The 16,046-nt window shown below is 41.9% G+C and overlaps 1 protein-coding gene across 2 annotated transcripts in view; it reads right to left on the bottom strand.

Moving 5' to 3' along the window:
- Nucleotides 1-16,046, bottom strand: part of TMEM132D (transmembrane protein 132D) — an 889,902-nt gene that overhangs the window by 476,915 nt on the left and 396,941 nt on the right. The window lies entirely within an intron of this gene.

The raw sequence follows: 16,046 nt of genomic DNA, 5'->3' as shown, positions 1-16,046 counted from the left end.
CATGTGATTACACTTTTGTTTGACGTTCTCCTGTTCATCTGTTTCATCTCAATTTAATTCTTGAACCAGCCAGAAGGACCTAGAAGGGGTGAAGAAACTTTCTTCCTCCCTCCAAAATAGATATATGAATGTCTTCTAGATGTGATTTGATCTTTGCCTGGCATGTGAGCAGGAAGCACAATTCTTGTTCTTACTGAAAAATGGCAGACCACCATCCAACCATCAAGGATGCAATTTAAATATTTCATAGCTTATTATGTGCGACTAGTATCTAACATACAGGACTTCCCTGTAGCGCAAACTGTAAAGAACCTCCCTGTGATGCAGGAGACCAGGGTTTGATCCTTGGGTGGGGAAGTTCCTCTGGAGAAGGAAATGGCAATCCACTCCAGTATTCTTGCCTGGAGAATCCCATGGACAGAGAAGCCTGGAGGGCCACAGTTTGTGGGGTTGCAAAGAATCGAACAGGACTGAGCAATTAACAAACAGTATATAATGTAAATATGTTATATATATGTTGACAGAACTTGATAGAACTCTGTATGTGTTACTAGAATACATAGACTGGGGCTTCCTTGGTGGTCCAGTGGTTAAGAATCCGCCTGCTAATGCAGGAGATATAAGACATGCAATTTTAAGCTCTGGATCAGGAAGATCCCTTGGAGGAAGAAATGGCAAACCACTATAGTATTCTTAACTGGAAAATTCCATAGACAGAGGAGCCTGGAGGGCTACAGTCCATAGGGCTACAGTCCATACAGTCACAAAGAGTCAGACACGACTGAACACACACGCGCATGCACAGCGTTGATGGATTCCTTTGAAAAACCAAAGCCTTAGTATAGACAAGGTCCCTCATCACAGCTTCCCAGTAAATGATGGCTGAGCTCAGAGGGGTAGCAAAGGCATGCAGAAGGCATGCCACATGAGCACATCACATTTCTTGAAAAGCAGGAGAAATTATTTGCCTCATTGTTACCAAAGCAATAAGTGACTACACTCTGTGAACTGACCATATGTCCATGAATTAGGCCACCTCATTCTTTACATGCTATTGAGTCTCTTATCACAGAGTCACAGATTCATCAGCAAATACATCAGTGAAATACATCAGCATTCATGCAAGAAAAAAAGTCCTATTCTTTGTTGAACATAATGAACTCTACAAGATACAGTGTGCACCACTATACTTAAAATGGATAAAAAATAAAATAACCAACAAGGAGCAAGTGTATATCACCGGGAACCCTGCTCATTATTAGGTGGCAGTCTGGATGGAAGGGGAGTTTGGGGGAGAATGGTTACATCCGTTGCTATGCTACACACCTGAAACTATCACAATGTAGTTAATCAACTATAATATAAAATTGAAAGTTTTTTTAAACAGATACAGCGTGCCAACTCCATAATGTCCACTAAAAAAGTCTATTATTATTATTACTATTACGATTATTATTTCCCTTGTTACATAAAAGTTTACTAGGTGAGTAAATCAAACTGGTCTCTTTGTTTGCTTCTTCGGTCATTGATTCATTCAACAAACACTTCCTGAGTCTCATCTCTTTTTCCAGGCACCATTTTGAAAGCTGGACAGCTATTTTGAATCTCTTTCCATCTCATCCGCACAACAGTCACTACCCAACGGCCTGGTTTTCCTAAAAAACCAAAACGAAATGAAATAAATCTGCATCCACGCTGTCCCGTGGGAGGTGGAAGATGCAGAGTCAAAGTTCACATCGGTCTCAGGAGTTCCAAATTCCCAAGGGCAGAATCGCAGCAGAGCAAGCGCGATGAGTATCTGGAGCACAGCAAGCCTGGTGGCCTTCCTCAGTGACTCGTGTTTGGAACATTAGTCTCCCGACTCTGTTCCCGGGGCACGGAGATGCACTGGGGGCTGGGAGGGGTCTGGCTCCCGGGGTTTGGAATAAGACCTAATTCTCTTATCTGTTATGAGTCCCCATCCTCTAATTTCACTACAGCACATAATAGAACAGGATGGCTGTTTCCTTCAGCTTTCAAGGTTACCAGGGTTTTAGAGGGATTGTTTAAATATTCTTCTTTAATTAAGGAAAACATTCTAAATCAAAACCAGAGTTATAGTTAACAAACTTGTATTTTCAGAGGCTCTTTTTGGAGGGATTCAGTGTTAATTAACTTTTTTTTTTCATTGAAAAGAATCATACAAGCATGTTGGTAAATATTTCAACATAACAAAGGCAGAAACACAAAAAGTTTCACTGCAGACTTCTCCCCCCAGACTTCTCCCCCGGACTTCTCCCCCCGGACTTCTCCCCCCGGACTTCTCCCCCCGGACTTCTCCCCCCGGACTTCTCCCCCCGGACTTCTCCCCCCGGACTTCTCCCCAGTTCAGTGCCCATTTTCTAGGAGATTAACACATTTAGAAAAGTAGATCTTTGGAGACTTCCTTGTGGTCCAGTGCTCAAGACTTCACTTTCCAATGCAGGGAGTGCAAGTTCAATCCCTGGTCGGGGAGCTAGGATCCCACATGCCTTGTGGCCAAAAAAACAAAAAGATGAAACAGAAGCAATACTGCAACAAACTCAATAAAGACTTTATTAAAAAAAAAGTATAGATCTTTTAAAAATACCAATGGCAACATACTGTATACACTTTTACACATCTTATCTGTCATTTCAGTTCAATCGCTCAGTTGTGTCTGACTCTTTGCAATACTGTATCTTTTCATGCATCTATATCAGTGTTTATATTCCCACTTCCTTTGATGTACTACTTCAATGTGTAGATTTATTTGAATAAAATTTAACTGCCTGTTGGCCATCTGATGGTCTTATAGGAGGTGTCCAATCTTTGCTACTACAACCAGCACTTCAGAGAATTTCCATACACTCACAGCTTTGTAGACACAGACAAGCCGGTCTACAGTAACAGTTCTTAAAAAAGAAATTGCCAAGTCAAAAAAGATGTCCATGTTCAATTTTGATAGAACGTGCTAAATTACCACTCAAAGAGATTCTACCAATTTGCACATTCACTGAGAATGTGTTAATGTGCCTTTTGATCACTACAGATCTAATACAAACAATACTTCATTAAGTTTGAGTTTCACTGAATATTTTTCATATACCTATAACTTTTTTTTTTTTTGCTAAATATCTGTTCAAATCCTTTGTCTACTTCTCTGTTGTTTTCTTGGTCTTGGAAGACTCTTGAGAGTCCCTTGCACAGCAAGGAGCCCAAATCAGTCAATCCTAAAGGAAATCAACTCTGAATATTCCTAAGAACTGATGCTAAAGCTGAAGCTCCAATACTTGGGCCACCTAATGCAAAGAGCTAACTCACTAGAAAAGACTCTGATGCTGGGAAAGATTGAGGGCAGGCAGGGAAGGGGGCAACAGAAGATGAGATGGTTGGATGGCATCACTGACTCAATGGACATGAGTTTGAGCAAACTCTTGGAGATAGTGAAGGACAGGGAAGCCTGGTGTGCTGCAGTCCATGGAGTCGCAGAGTTAGACATGACTTAGCGATTGAACAACAATAAGAACATGTTATTAGTAAGGAAGTTAGTCCCTTGATCCATCAGGAACTCATTTTAGTGCGAGAAGTTAATGAAAGAGGGATCTTCCTTTATCTTTTCTCTGTATGGGTTTTACCAGCATGTGGTTTATTAAATGATTCCCTCAGTACTTGATTTAAAATGCCATCTTCAATATGCACTAAATTCGCCTTTTTATGTTTATTTTTGGCCTCTCCACTTACTTTCATCGATCTGTCTGATCTGTCTTCACATGAGCCAGTACCCAAATGTTTTACACACAATAGCTTATGACATTTTAATATCTGATAGAGCTATTTCCTTCTTATTATCCCCATTTTTTCGGGAGTATTTTGATGCCTATTTCAACAAGAATCATTTCTGTCAGCACATCTTCAAAGATGGCCTTTCAGCCTCCAAGAAAAAAGAAAAATGTGCTTTTGTAATATTCCTCTCTGAAACTGAAGTGCATACACGTCAATCAATTAAGACAGGTGATGGCCACAGCAGAAGTTATCTCTTGCAAAGATAACATGCATGTGTGTTAGCATTAGGGTGACAGCTGGATTCGAACACAACACTGGCTGCTTCAAAAACCAGGTTTTCGAGGACAGTGATAACCTTCCAGGGATTTGTGGTTTGCCTTGAAAGTATTCCAATTCTTTGGGAACTGCCTTGGGTCCACGTGTCCAATGGATTACAGTGGTGTGGTCCAATCAGACTGATGGGCTCGGGAATTTTCCCAGAGCAGCAAGAAAAGACTATCCCTCCACCTCAAAATATCCTCACCAGCACGTGCGTTGTCATATAGGACCCTTTGTGACCCCTTTTTGGGACCCTTTAGACCGTAGCCCTCTGGGGTCCTCTGTCCATGGGATTTTTTTTCAGGCAAGAATACTGGAGTGGGTTGCCATTTTCCTCTTCCAGGTGATCTTCCCCATCCAAGGATCAAACCCAGGCTTCCTGCATTGGCAGGAGGATTCTTTACCCACTGAGAAATCAGGGACACCTGACCTAACCAGAGCCTTTTTTTTCTTTTCATTTTTATCTTTACTTTTTTAAAAAAGCAGTAAGAACACTTAACTTGATATCTACTCCATTAACATATTTTTAAGTGCACAATACTGTATTGGATTTATTCTATTTAAAAAGACTCTATTTCCAAATAAAGTCACATCCACAGGTACTGTGAGGTAGGAATTGAGAGGGACACAATTCAACTCACAGCAAGGTCAGTTCGGTTGGTTTTCTGCAAACTCTAGTGGGCAGCTCTTAATGCAATTTCACCCAAACATGATGGACTATTAAAATTTGTTCTACATGATATTCTCTAACTAGAAAGCATCCAGTGAATAAGTTAGTGCATGGGTCTTTGCTTAAAATTTTAATGTTGAACTAGCACTTTTTAACAAATTAATAAACTTTATTTTTTAGAGCAGTTTTACATCAACAGCAAAACTGAGCAAAAGAAGAGATTGTTCAGGTACTCCTTGCAAGCTCACCACACACACACACACACACACACACACACACACAAAACCTCTCCATCACTGACATCCCAGAGTACAGTGGATAGACTACAATAACGCCTCATCATCACATCTCTTATTGTGTTTCTGGAGAGAAAAATCAATACACCACATAAAAGAATCTTGTCCAACATAGAGAGTAGACATACAGTTGCCAAGAAGGAGGGAGAAGGGAGTGAGGGATGGGTTTGAGTTTAGGGTCAACAGATGCAAACTATCGTATATAAAATGGATAAACAGCAAGATCCTACTGCAAGCACAGGGAGCTCTATTCAATATCCTGTGGTAAAACATAATGGAAAAGAATACAAAAATAATATACATACATGTATAAGTGAATCAGTTTGCTGTACAGCAGAAACTAACACAACATTGTAAATCAAATATACTTTCATTTAAAAAAAATCTTTTTTCCAAGTCTTCTGTAAATGTCTTATCATACTTCCATAATTTAAAAAGTAAAAAAGAAAAAAAATTCCTATCTGAAACTGGTATAATTTTTCAAGGGTGCTTATGGAGACAAGATGTAGCCTTATTTTATAGGTGAAGACTGAGGCACAGGGAAATTAAGCAAGTTGCTTAAAGCCACATGGCTAATAATGGCTCCAGGAGCCCTACTCTTACCCACCATGTCCTATTGCTCCTTTTTTCTCCCTGTAGGATACCCCCTGGCTAAGTTGACAGTCCATGCCCTCAGCTACCTCCCCTGCCCCTCCAAGGACACATGGGGACTTGGTACATGGATATGCTATCCCACACTATTACAATTGGGCTGACATAAATTTAGACCTGGGCTTACCAAACACTGACGATTGAGTCATTGTGTAATCCACCACTGAGACAACTTCTTTCCAGAAGCTAAATGCTACTTGCTAGCAGAGGTCCTTCCGCCCTTGGAGTTCCTAATGACTTTTCTGGCAAAGTCCTGTCACCCAGCTCAGATTTTCTGCCCCATTGGTGGCAACACAGACACACAGCTCACCCTGTTTCCACTATTTCTGGCCCTTTTCTTCTTTCCACAGTCCCTCAGGACCACGTTTACATCTGCAGAGGTGGGATTTGGTCTTTCTACATCCTCTTCTCCCCACTCTGGCCCCTGCAGTATAGCAGAATCTATTATCTGCTGGGCCCCCATCTTAGTGGGTTGCAAAGTGGGGGATAAAGAAGGTTTTCAAGAGATTTTTCTCTCACTCTGTAAACCTGGCTTCCCAATGAATCATCTAAGGACAAGAGAATCCCACTTTGGAAATTAGAATCTGAACATTGACCCTTTCTATTTCTCTCTTTAACTTCCATCTGTACCACTCTCCCTCACAACACCATGGGGTGGTTTCAATTCCTCAAACTCCCCCCTGAATTCGACACCTGTCACTTCCCCTCACATTTTGTTGGCTGAAGCAAGTCACGTGACTATACCTACGTTCAAAGCGGGGGTGGGAAAAGTTGATCCTACCTTCTGACTTCCCCGGTGGCTTAGATGGTAAAGCAAGCATCTGCCTACAACGCGGGAGACCTGGGTTCGATGCCTGGGGTGGGAAGATCTCCTGGAGAGGGAAATAGCAACCCACTCCAGTATTATTGCCTGGAAAATTCCATGGACAGAGGAACCTGGTAGGCTATAGTCCATGGGGTTGCAAAGAGTCGGACACAACTGAGTGACATTTACTTTACTCTGCCACACTTAGACATGGGATTGCCTTGAATGAAGAAGAAAGATATTTTCCCCCCCATGAAAGTATTTCCAAAAGTTGTTCAACTTTCTCATTGCACAATGAGAAAATCAAGATTTAAAAGAGATTAGAGGGACTTCCCTGATGGTCCAGTGGTTAAGAGTCAGCCTGCCAATGCAGAGGACGTGGGTTCAATCCTTGGTCTGGGAAGATTCCACATGCCTCAGAGCAACTAAGCCTGTGCGTCACAACTACTGAGTCCGTGTGCCTAGAGCCCATACTCCACAACAAGAGAAGCCAGAGCAATGAGAAGCCATGTGCACCACAACTAGAGTAGCCCCTAATCATTGGAAGTAGAGAAAGCCCAAGCGCAGCAACAAAGACCCAATGCAGCCAAAAACAGACAAATGAAGTTTAAAAAATTTTTAAGGTTTAAAAAATATTTTTTTAAGAAGAGGTTAGAAAGATTGGCTGTTTCCTTAGAACACCTGATGAATTATTAGACACACAAAGAAAGGGAAACTTAGGACATGTACTGTCACTTGTAGAGAGTGGCAGTTGCATGACTTTCCTGTTTTTTCTTCCAGGTGCGTGGTATGATTTATTTCTCCACCTCTCCTTGAAGTGAGATCTGGGTTTTTGGCTCTGGCCAATAAAATGTGGGCTGGAGAGACACGCATCACATTTGGTGAGGTTGGAGCGTGCTCAGTGTGATGTCTTCCCCTCCCCGCCAGAGACAGTGAGTGTTCCAGGTGGTGACTTTCCCATCATCCCAGATCCCAACAGAGGACACACCAAAGCAGGGGCACCAGCAGATATGTAGTGTGACAGAGAAATAAAACCAGCTGGCCTCAAAACACTGCAGTCTAGGGGCTGTTTGTTACAGCAGCATAACCCGGACTATACTCTCTTTTAGAGAAATTCTACTCTGACTCCTTTTCCTAGGAACATATAAATTGAAAGCTTGAGTAAGAATCTGTGAATGTTTCTTCAGTTCTGATTAGATAACAAATAAACTGATCAGGCAGTCATTTGAAAGATCTGTTCTTTGGGTGACAGAGAGAGAATTTTCCAGATTCAATGGCACTCACTGGGTGAAAAAAGGATAATTCCAGTCTTAAAAAAATTTATTTCATTGACATATAGTTGATTTACAATGTTTTGTTAATTTCTGATATACAGTAAAGTGGCTCAGTTATACTTCTATATACATTCTCTTCTCTTTGAATAGTCTTTTCCATTATGGTTTATCACAGGATACCAAATAGAGTTCCCCATACTCTAGAGTAGCACTTTGCTGTTTATCCATTCTCTGTACACTAGTTTGCAACTGCTAACCCCAAATCCCAACTGATCCCTCTTCCATCTCTTCTCTCTTGGCACCCACAAGTCTGTTCTCTGTATCCGTGAGTCTGTTTCTGTTTCAGAGATAAGTTCACTTGTGTCATATTTTAGATTCCAGATATAAGGGATACATTTCATTTTCGAAACTAATTATTATTTCATTCTCATGTGTTTTTTCATATTTTTATATTTAAAAAATCCTGACAGGGACTTGCCCAGTGGTCCAGTGGTTAAGACTCTGCCTTCCACTCCAGGGGTTGCGGGTTTGAGCCCTTAGTCTGGCAACTAAGTTCCCACATGCTGTAGGGTGTGGTCAAAAAAAAAAAAAAATCCTGATAGAGAAACTTGATGTTGAAGCCTTGGGAGCCAAGGGTAAGGATTTAATTCCTCTGCTTTCACTACTGAAAAGTGGGATTTATTCAACAAAGGGAAGGCTTGGTATTCGTCCTCCCTGATTGCACCTCGGAGACTGTTCTTTCCTGTTGCGATCCATGAGGCTCTTGAGTGACAGCAAAGAGGGATCCTCAGCTCACATGTGAACCAGCATCTCTGTTGACACTGCGCAGCGGCCCCTTCCAGCCCACATGCTGCAGGGCTGGTGTTTGTCAGCAGCCAGCTGTTTCACTTTCTACAACACTTAGGTAACAATTTCACAGCCATTACCAGCCTGCAATCACGACTCTGGCTGAAAGCTAAGTGCTAAGCTGGTTGTAAACTACAAAGCCAACCAGGGGAGGTGAACACAGAGGCGCTGATAAACAGGAAGAGACAGCCTGTACATTTTAATGGCTTGATTTAAATCTCCATTCAGCTTTGCTTTCATCACCTCAGTCTACTGGTTTTTAGCAGATAGGGAAGATTGTCTTGTCCGAAAACGACCCTAAGAGCATCTATCTCTTCCTTCAGTGTGAGCTTGTCTCTCCTTCTGTGAAGGAGGGAGGCTTGCATGTAGGGCGAAAGAGAGGGTACAAGACTTCTGAATTAGGTCAGAGAAGATCCGTCGGCTTCCACGGTTTTCCCACGATGCTGAGCCTCTCCTGAGCAGTCTGAAGCTGCCATGCTGTGATGCAGCCCTACTGCTAAGGATGACAGGGCTTTGGAGGACACGCCCAGCTGAGGCCCAGGAATGAGCCAGCATCCACCATCAGGCATGTTTGCAGTGAGACTTAACAGGATTCCCACCATCAATGGTCTTGTCATCTCTTTCAAGCTTTCCTGGTTGAAGCCCCAACTTACACGGTGTAAGCACCACCTTGGCCAGAGAACTTAGTTGTACTTTATACTCAAAGCCTTTACATAAGATAAAATATACTAGTTTAGTCACTAAGCAAGGCCAAAGACCTTTATTTTCTCCTCAAGAGTCATAGGTAATATTCAGAGCCATCTCCTGGGAGGTGTTTTACAGATATGGAAGGCCCCCCCAGGTGGAAGATGACTTCATGATGACCTATTTGAAGCCATGGTATCAGCTGCTCTACTTCACACAGTTCTAAGAACTGGTCTCAAAAAACTGGGAATAGACCATGGAACTAAAAATTAACTGTACTCAAAACAACCAAAGGTGTTTTAACCACCTCCTGGTGGCTCAGTGGTAAAGAATCTGCCTACCAATGCAAGAGACATGGGTTTGATCTGCATGATGTAGTTTGATCTCTATGGGTTTGATCTCCATGATTTGGGAAGATCCCATATGCCGAGTAGCAACTAAGCATGTACCACAACTACTGAGCCTGTGCTCTAGAGCCCAGGAGCCATGACTACCGAAGCCTGCACACTCTAGAGCCTGTGCTCCAAAACAAGAGAAGCCACTGCAATGAGAAGCCCGAGCACCGCAACTAGAGAGTAGCCTCTGCTTGCCGCAACTAGAGAAAAGCCTGCACAGAGACGAAGACACAGCACAGCCAAAAATAAAATAAATAAATAAATAAAACAACCAAGGTGACATTGGTCAGATCACTGCATTACTGATGTTGAGATGACTATGCTGCTCTCTTCCCTCCCTCTGCCTATACAACGCTTAAACTCCCCTTTAAAAGCTCCTGTTCCCTGAGCAGCAATCGGGGGCTGGTTTTCAGATGGGAATCCACCTTCTCCTCCTGTTGCCAGCCTCCACAATAAAGCAAATTTTCCCTCCCTATGAACACAGGTCTCTGAAGAATTGGCTTTCGAGCAGCGGGTGGCTGGACCTGGGTTCCATAACAATGGAGCAGAGACATTTACTCTAGACACACTGCTTCGCAATGCCTGACACACAGAATCCATGAATGAAGAAAATGGGTGTTGTCTGGAGCACTAGATGTGTTATGCAGCAAGAAAAACTAGCACTTGTTGCTCAGTTGTGTCTGTCTCTTTTGCAACCCCATGGACTGTAGCCCTCCAGGCACCTCTGTCCATGGGATTTTCCAGGCAAGAATACTGGAGTGGGTTGCCATTTCCTACTCCAGAGGATCTTCCCAACCCAGGAATAGAACCCATGTCTATTGTGTCTCCTGCATTGGCAGGCGGATTCTGTACCACTGAGCCACCTGGGAAGCCCATGTAGCAAGAGAAAATGCAACAACAATGTTCTGATGCAAAACTGGAAAACCATTGCCTGCCTGTCCTTAGTCTACATTGGAGGCTGGGCTCTACCTGGGAAGGTGGGTTTCTCCCTCGGAAGTCATAAATGGCGGCCCATGGACTGAATTGAGCCTACACATCTCTTGTTTGACATTGTTCTATTCCATTTTGATAATTTGAACCAGTTATTTTCAAATTAAAGCATTTCCTTTAAGAATCCACATCATTGACTTGTCTTGAAACATAGTGTATAACAGTACCTGATCTGCTGCCTTAAACACCAATCAACGGAGGCTACCACCTGAAACGGTACACAAGTTGTCCAGTTTTCCCTGGTGTCCACCATCCCCTAGTGCATCTTCATCCATCAACAATTTTCTTAGGCCCAACCTGAACTAATTCACTCAATTTTGTTGTCGTTTAGTCACTAAGTCATGTCTGACTCCTTTGGCACTCCATGGACTGTAGCCTGCCAGGCTCCCCTGTCCATGGGATTTCCCAGGCAAGAATATTTGAGTGCATTGCCATTTCCCTCTCTAGAGCCACCAGAGAAGCCCAATTCACTCAATTGTATTACTTGTCTGCCTCTTGAAGGCAACCAAGTTCGGGACCCCTGCTTTTGTCCTTGGAACTAACAGAGTCCAACATTGCCTTTGCATCAGTGACCACAGAGTCTAACAGTTTAATTACAGTCCTGTGACATTAAACAACAAAGAGAACTCAGTGTTCTCTGATGTTTTGGTTAAGGTGATGAATACAAAACTGGAAAGAAGAAGTAACACACACGGCCAGAAACAACAGTAAGTCCTCCTCTGACTGAAAAGTTCTTGTTACAGGGATTAGTAGGTTTCTCTCCTGCTCTAAATTCCTTCCCATCAGATTGGAAAAGAGTATGTCTATTGGGGCCTGAGAGTAAATGAACAAACTGTGTTCAGAAATAAACATCACAAAGAAATGAGGAAGGTAAACCTGTGTGTTACATAGAAAACTTCCAACAAAGCCATTTAAGTGTACGAAGATTGGCAATTGAAAGATTCAATTTGCAACGGGAACGTAACCTTGAAATGGTGTTATCTCCCATATTAAATCTTATCTACCTATTTAACCATATGTCTGTCTTTCTACAGAGATGTCTGTCCTACAGACAGAGGGTGAGATGGTTGGATGGCATCACTGACTCCATGGACATGAGTTTGGGTAAACTCCAGGAGTTGGTGATGGACAGGGAGGCCTGGTGTGCTGCAGTCCATGGGGTCGCAAAGAGTCGGATATGACTGAGCAACTGAACTGAACTGTTTTTCTATTTTCTTTCTATGTACCTGTCTACATATCAATCATCTATCTACATATCTATCAATTGTCTATCTACCTACCTACTTAGCTTTTATTTATCTACTTACCTACCTATCAATCATGTATTAATTATCTATCATCTATCTAACTATTGATTATTTATCTATCACCTCTTGTCATTAACTGTTTCCCTTCTAGTTTCATGCATGGTCCTTTAATTGTGTTCTCTTTTCTGAATCAAAAAGCCTGATCCCGGCCCCATCTATTACCACCTTCTCTTCACTATCATCTCTCACATCAGTTCAGTTCAGTTCAGTTGCTCAGTTGTGTCCGACTCTTTGTGACCGAATGAATCACAGCACACCAGCCCTCCCTGTCCATCACCAACTCCTAGAGTTCACTCAAACTCACAAGTCCATCAAGTTGGTGATGTCATCCAGCCATCTCATCCTCTGTTGTCCCCTCCTCCTCCTGCCCCCAATCCCTCCCAGCATCAGAGTCTTTTCCAATGAGTCAACTCTTCGCATGAGGTGGCCAAAGTATTGGAGTTTCAGCTTTAGCATCAGTCCTTCCAATGAACACCCAGGACTTATCTCCTTTAGGATGGACTGGTTGGATCTCCTTGAAGTCCAAGGGACTCTCAAGAGTCTTCTCCAACACCACAGTTCAAAAGCATCAATTCTTCGGTGCTCAGCTTTCTTCATAGTCCAACTCTCACATCCATACATGACCACTGGAAAAACCATAGCCTTGACTAGACAGACCTTTGATGGCAAAGTAATGTCTCCGCTTTTGAATACGCTATCTACGTTGGTCATAACTTTCCTTCCAAGGAATAAGCGTCTTTTAATTTCATGGCTGCAGTCACCATCTGCAGTGATTTTGGAGCCCAAAAAAATAAAGTCTGACACTGTTTCCACTGTTTCCCCATCTATTTCCCATGAAGTGATGGGACCAGATGCCATGATCTTCGTTTTCTGAATGTTGAGCTTTAAGCCAACTTTTTCACTCTCTTCTTTCACTTTCATTACTTTTAGTTCCTCTTCACTCTCTGCCATGAGGGTGGTATCATCTGCATATCTGAGGTTATTGATATTTCTCCTGGCAATCTTGATTCCAGCTTGTGCTTCTTCCAGCCCAGCATTTCTCATGATGTACTCTGCATATAAGTTAAATAAGCAGGGTGACAGTATACAGCCTTGACGTACTCCTTTTCCTATTTGGAACCAGTCTGCTGTTCCATGTCCAGTTCTAACTGTTGCTTCCTGACCTGCATATAGGTTTCTCAAGAGGCAGGTCAGGTGGTCTGGTATTCCCATCTCTTTCAGAATTTTCCACAGTTGATTGTGATCCACACAGTCAAAGGCTTTGGCATAGTCAATAAAGCAGAAATAGATGTTTTTCTGGAACTCTCTTGCTTTTTCGATGATCCAGCGGATGTTGGCAATTTGATCCCTTACATAGAGACCTATAAAATGTGACCATGCACTGAATTTGATATTCCCCACCAAGTAACTCTCCTTTTATGAGGAAGAGAAATCTGGAGACCTGTATCCAGGGGGAATCCAACCAGCTTCCCTGTAGGAGGCAGACTGTAAGGCTTATGGTGCTTAAGATGGTAGTACCTGAGTTCAACTTCCTAAAATTTTTCAACGATATGCACTCAAGCTAGATCAGACCCTCAAGTCACCAAGCCTGTGATTTTGAGATATTGATGGTCTGATCTCTGGCGCTTTCTCCCTGTTCCTGATGAAGTCCCAGTCACTTGAATAACCTTTCTTCTAGCCCTACTGTGACTTAAAGCATCCAGTTTTCCAGTGTATCCTCCCCAGCTATTTTACTGTCTCTCTCTGTCCTTCCAAGACACCAAATATCCTGCCAATTCTTAGGTTGCTAGTGAAAACATGCCAACAGGAACTGCACCACGTCACTAAACCCATCACAGTGTCTTCTTGTCCCCAGCTTGGAAAGAGAAGCTGTTTATACAGAACTTAAACCCATTGTTTACTGGAGTTTGACAGCCCCATGGCATTGATAGAGAGCTGGGAGGGTATCAGCCAGATTGGATGCATAAGAAAATATTAACCTATCATAGAGCACATTTGAATTTGAGGATGCCTTAATGAAAAGGTGGATCTGTTCTAGGCAGTATCTTTCAAAGAACAAGCTGCCAGGTGGCATGACCTGGGTCTGCAGCCACAGAATTAAGCCTGGGTTGACCCCTTAGTAATTGATGACTTGAGAAGTGTTCATTGTTTACTGTGCAGAATATGTGTGAAATATATACACAAAAAAGCTATAGAAACAAAAGACATTTATTTTAAAGTCACTGATCTAAAAAGGATATTAGATCATCATCAGAAGATTTTTTGGGCCTTTGAAAATGTATTTTGCCTTTCATATTTTATTTCTACTGGAAAATAATTAGCAGAAGAACGTGGTTCTCATAATCTGACAGTGCCTAGGACTTTTAAGGTTCTTAATGTGATTCTGCTAATCTATGTCATATCTCCCCTAGAATCTGAATACAGTGAAAACAAAAGAAGAATAAAGAAAATAAACTTATGATATAGATTTAAGTGAGCAGACTTTCTGACATTACAGTTTTACTTGGTATGTTCCTCCCTGTAGATACTATAGATGAATGTATAGATATGTATCAGAAGGCTGGGCATATATGTCAAAACTGAGTAGTGACATCTTGGGCAATTGGGTTACAAGTGATTTACATATTGTGCTTTGTACTTCCTCCATAAAGACACTGGTTTTCTCTCATGAATATTCATGAATTATGAATGAAGGCAAAGTTTAGAGGATGTCGCAGGGAGTTTTACATTTCCTTTCTGCCTTCATTGCTTGCATATATAACTGACTTGAATACAGCCTTGAGGAATGTGCAGGGCAATGGGAAAAACATTCACTTGTTTTCTGAGCTGTTCATCCTTGAATTTAAACACCTGCAGCAGTCCACACCCCCACCAACCCCATCACTGGCCCATGTATCAAAGTGAGAGGAGGAAGTGGTATCTCTATCTAGACCACCACTTCTGCCAACACCAAACCACCTGGCACCCAGATCCTCACTGGGTTGAAAGAAGTCTCTGAAACTCCACCCCATCAGTCCAAGTTGAGCCAAATCCCAACATATCCTTCATTACAACGGGGATGCCTCTCACTGCACTTCCTCTGGCAATGGAATGGAGCTTTATCTTCCACAGGTGCTGAAGTGAGAAGGACAGGGTTGTCTCTGTAGAGGTTAAAAATTGCTGAACATACCTCAAGTGCTTACCCTTCTTTTACAGCAGTGAATGTAAATAATTTCACAATTTTACTTGGCCCTTTTTTGCTAGTTTTTAAAGTTTTTTTTTTTAATGGTTATTGCAGTTGACTTACACTGTTGTTAGTTTCTTCTGTACAGCAAAGTGAGTCAATTAAACATGTACTTACTTGTATGGCTCTTTAACTATTCGCCTGGCATGCACAGACCCTGAAAATGCACTATTCAAAAAGTTAGCTCTTGGTCCTGTGAATCTATTTAAATTTAAAATTGTAGAGACTGGCACTTCCCCAGAGGTACATTGGTTAGCACTCTGAGCTTTCTCTGCCAACAGAGCCCAGGTTCCATCTCTGATTGGGGAAACTAAGATTCCTGCAAGCTGCATGGAGTGGCCAAAAAAAAAAAAAGTAAAGATAAGATAAATTCAGTTCCTCAGGGGCATAACCATAATTTGAGAACATAACACATGCAGATAGGCACTACTCTGTAAGCTAGGATAGGTAGAGAACATACCCATGTCATAGAAAATGTCGTGGGATAGTAATGCTCCAGAATAATTTTTACAAAACAAGGTCTCTGCAGGCACATTTGAAAGGTGGCATTTAAAACTTTCCTTCTCAGCGGCAAAGGTTGAAATTTTCAGTATATTGTAACCATTGGCATTTTAAAATTAAACTGCTATATCAAAGTATTCACCAGAATCTAAATATTGTAGTGATTTGATACCTCCCATTATTTGTTTTAAAAAAGCACACAGACCACCTGTTCTTTACCAGGCTTGAATTTTATATTTCTTTTTTCTCTTTTAGTTTGTATATCCATTTTATTTCTTTCACAGAAGTTAACTCTAATGTGTT

Source organism: Bos javanicus, chromosome 17 (assembly GCF_032452875.1).
Source record: "Bos javanicus breed banteng chromosome 17, ARS-OSU_banteng_1.0, whole genome shotgun sequence".
Taxonomy (NCBI): domain Eukaryota; kingdom Metazoa; phylum Chordata; class Mammalia; order Artiodactyla; family Bovidae; genus Bos; species Bos javanicus.
The sequence above is the reverse complement of the archived record's forward strand: the minus strand, read 5'-3'. Positions and strand labels throughout refer to the sequence as shown.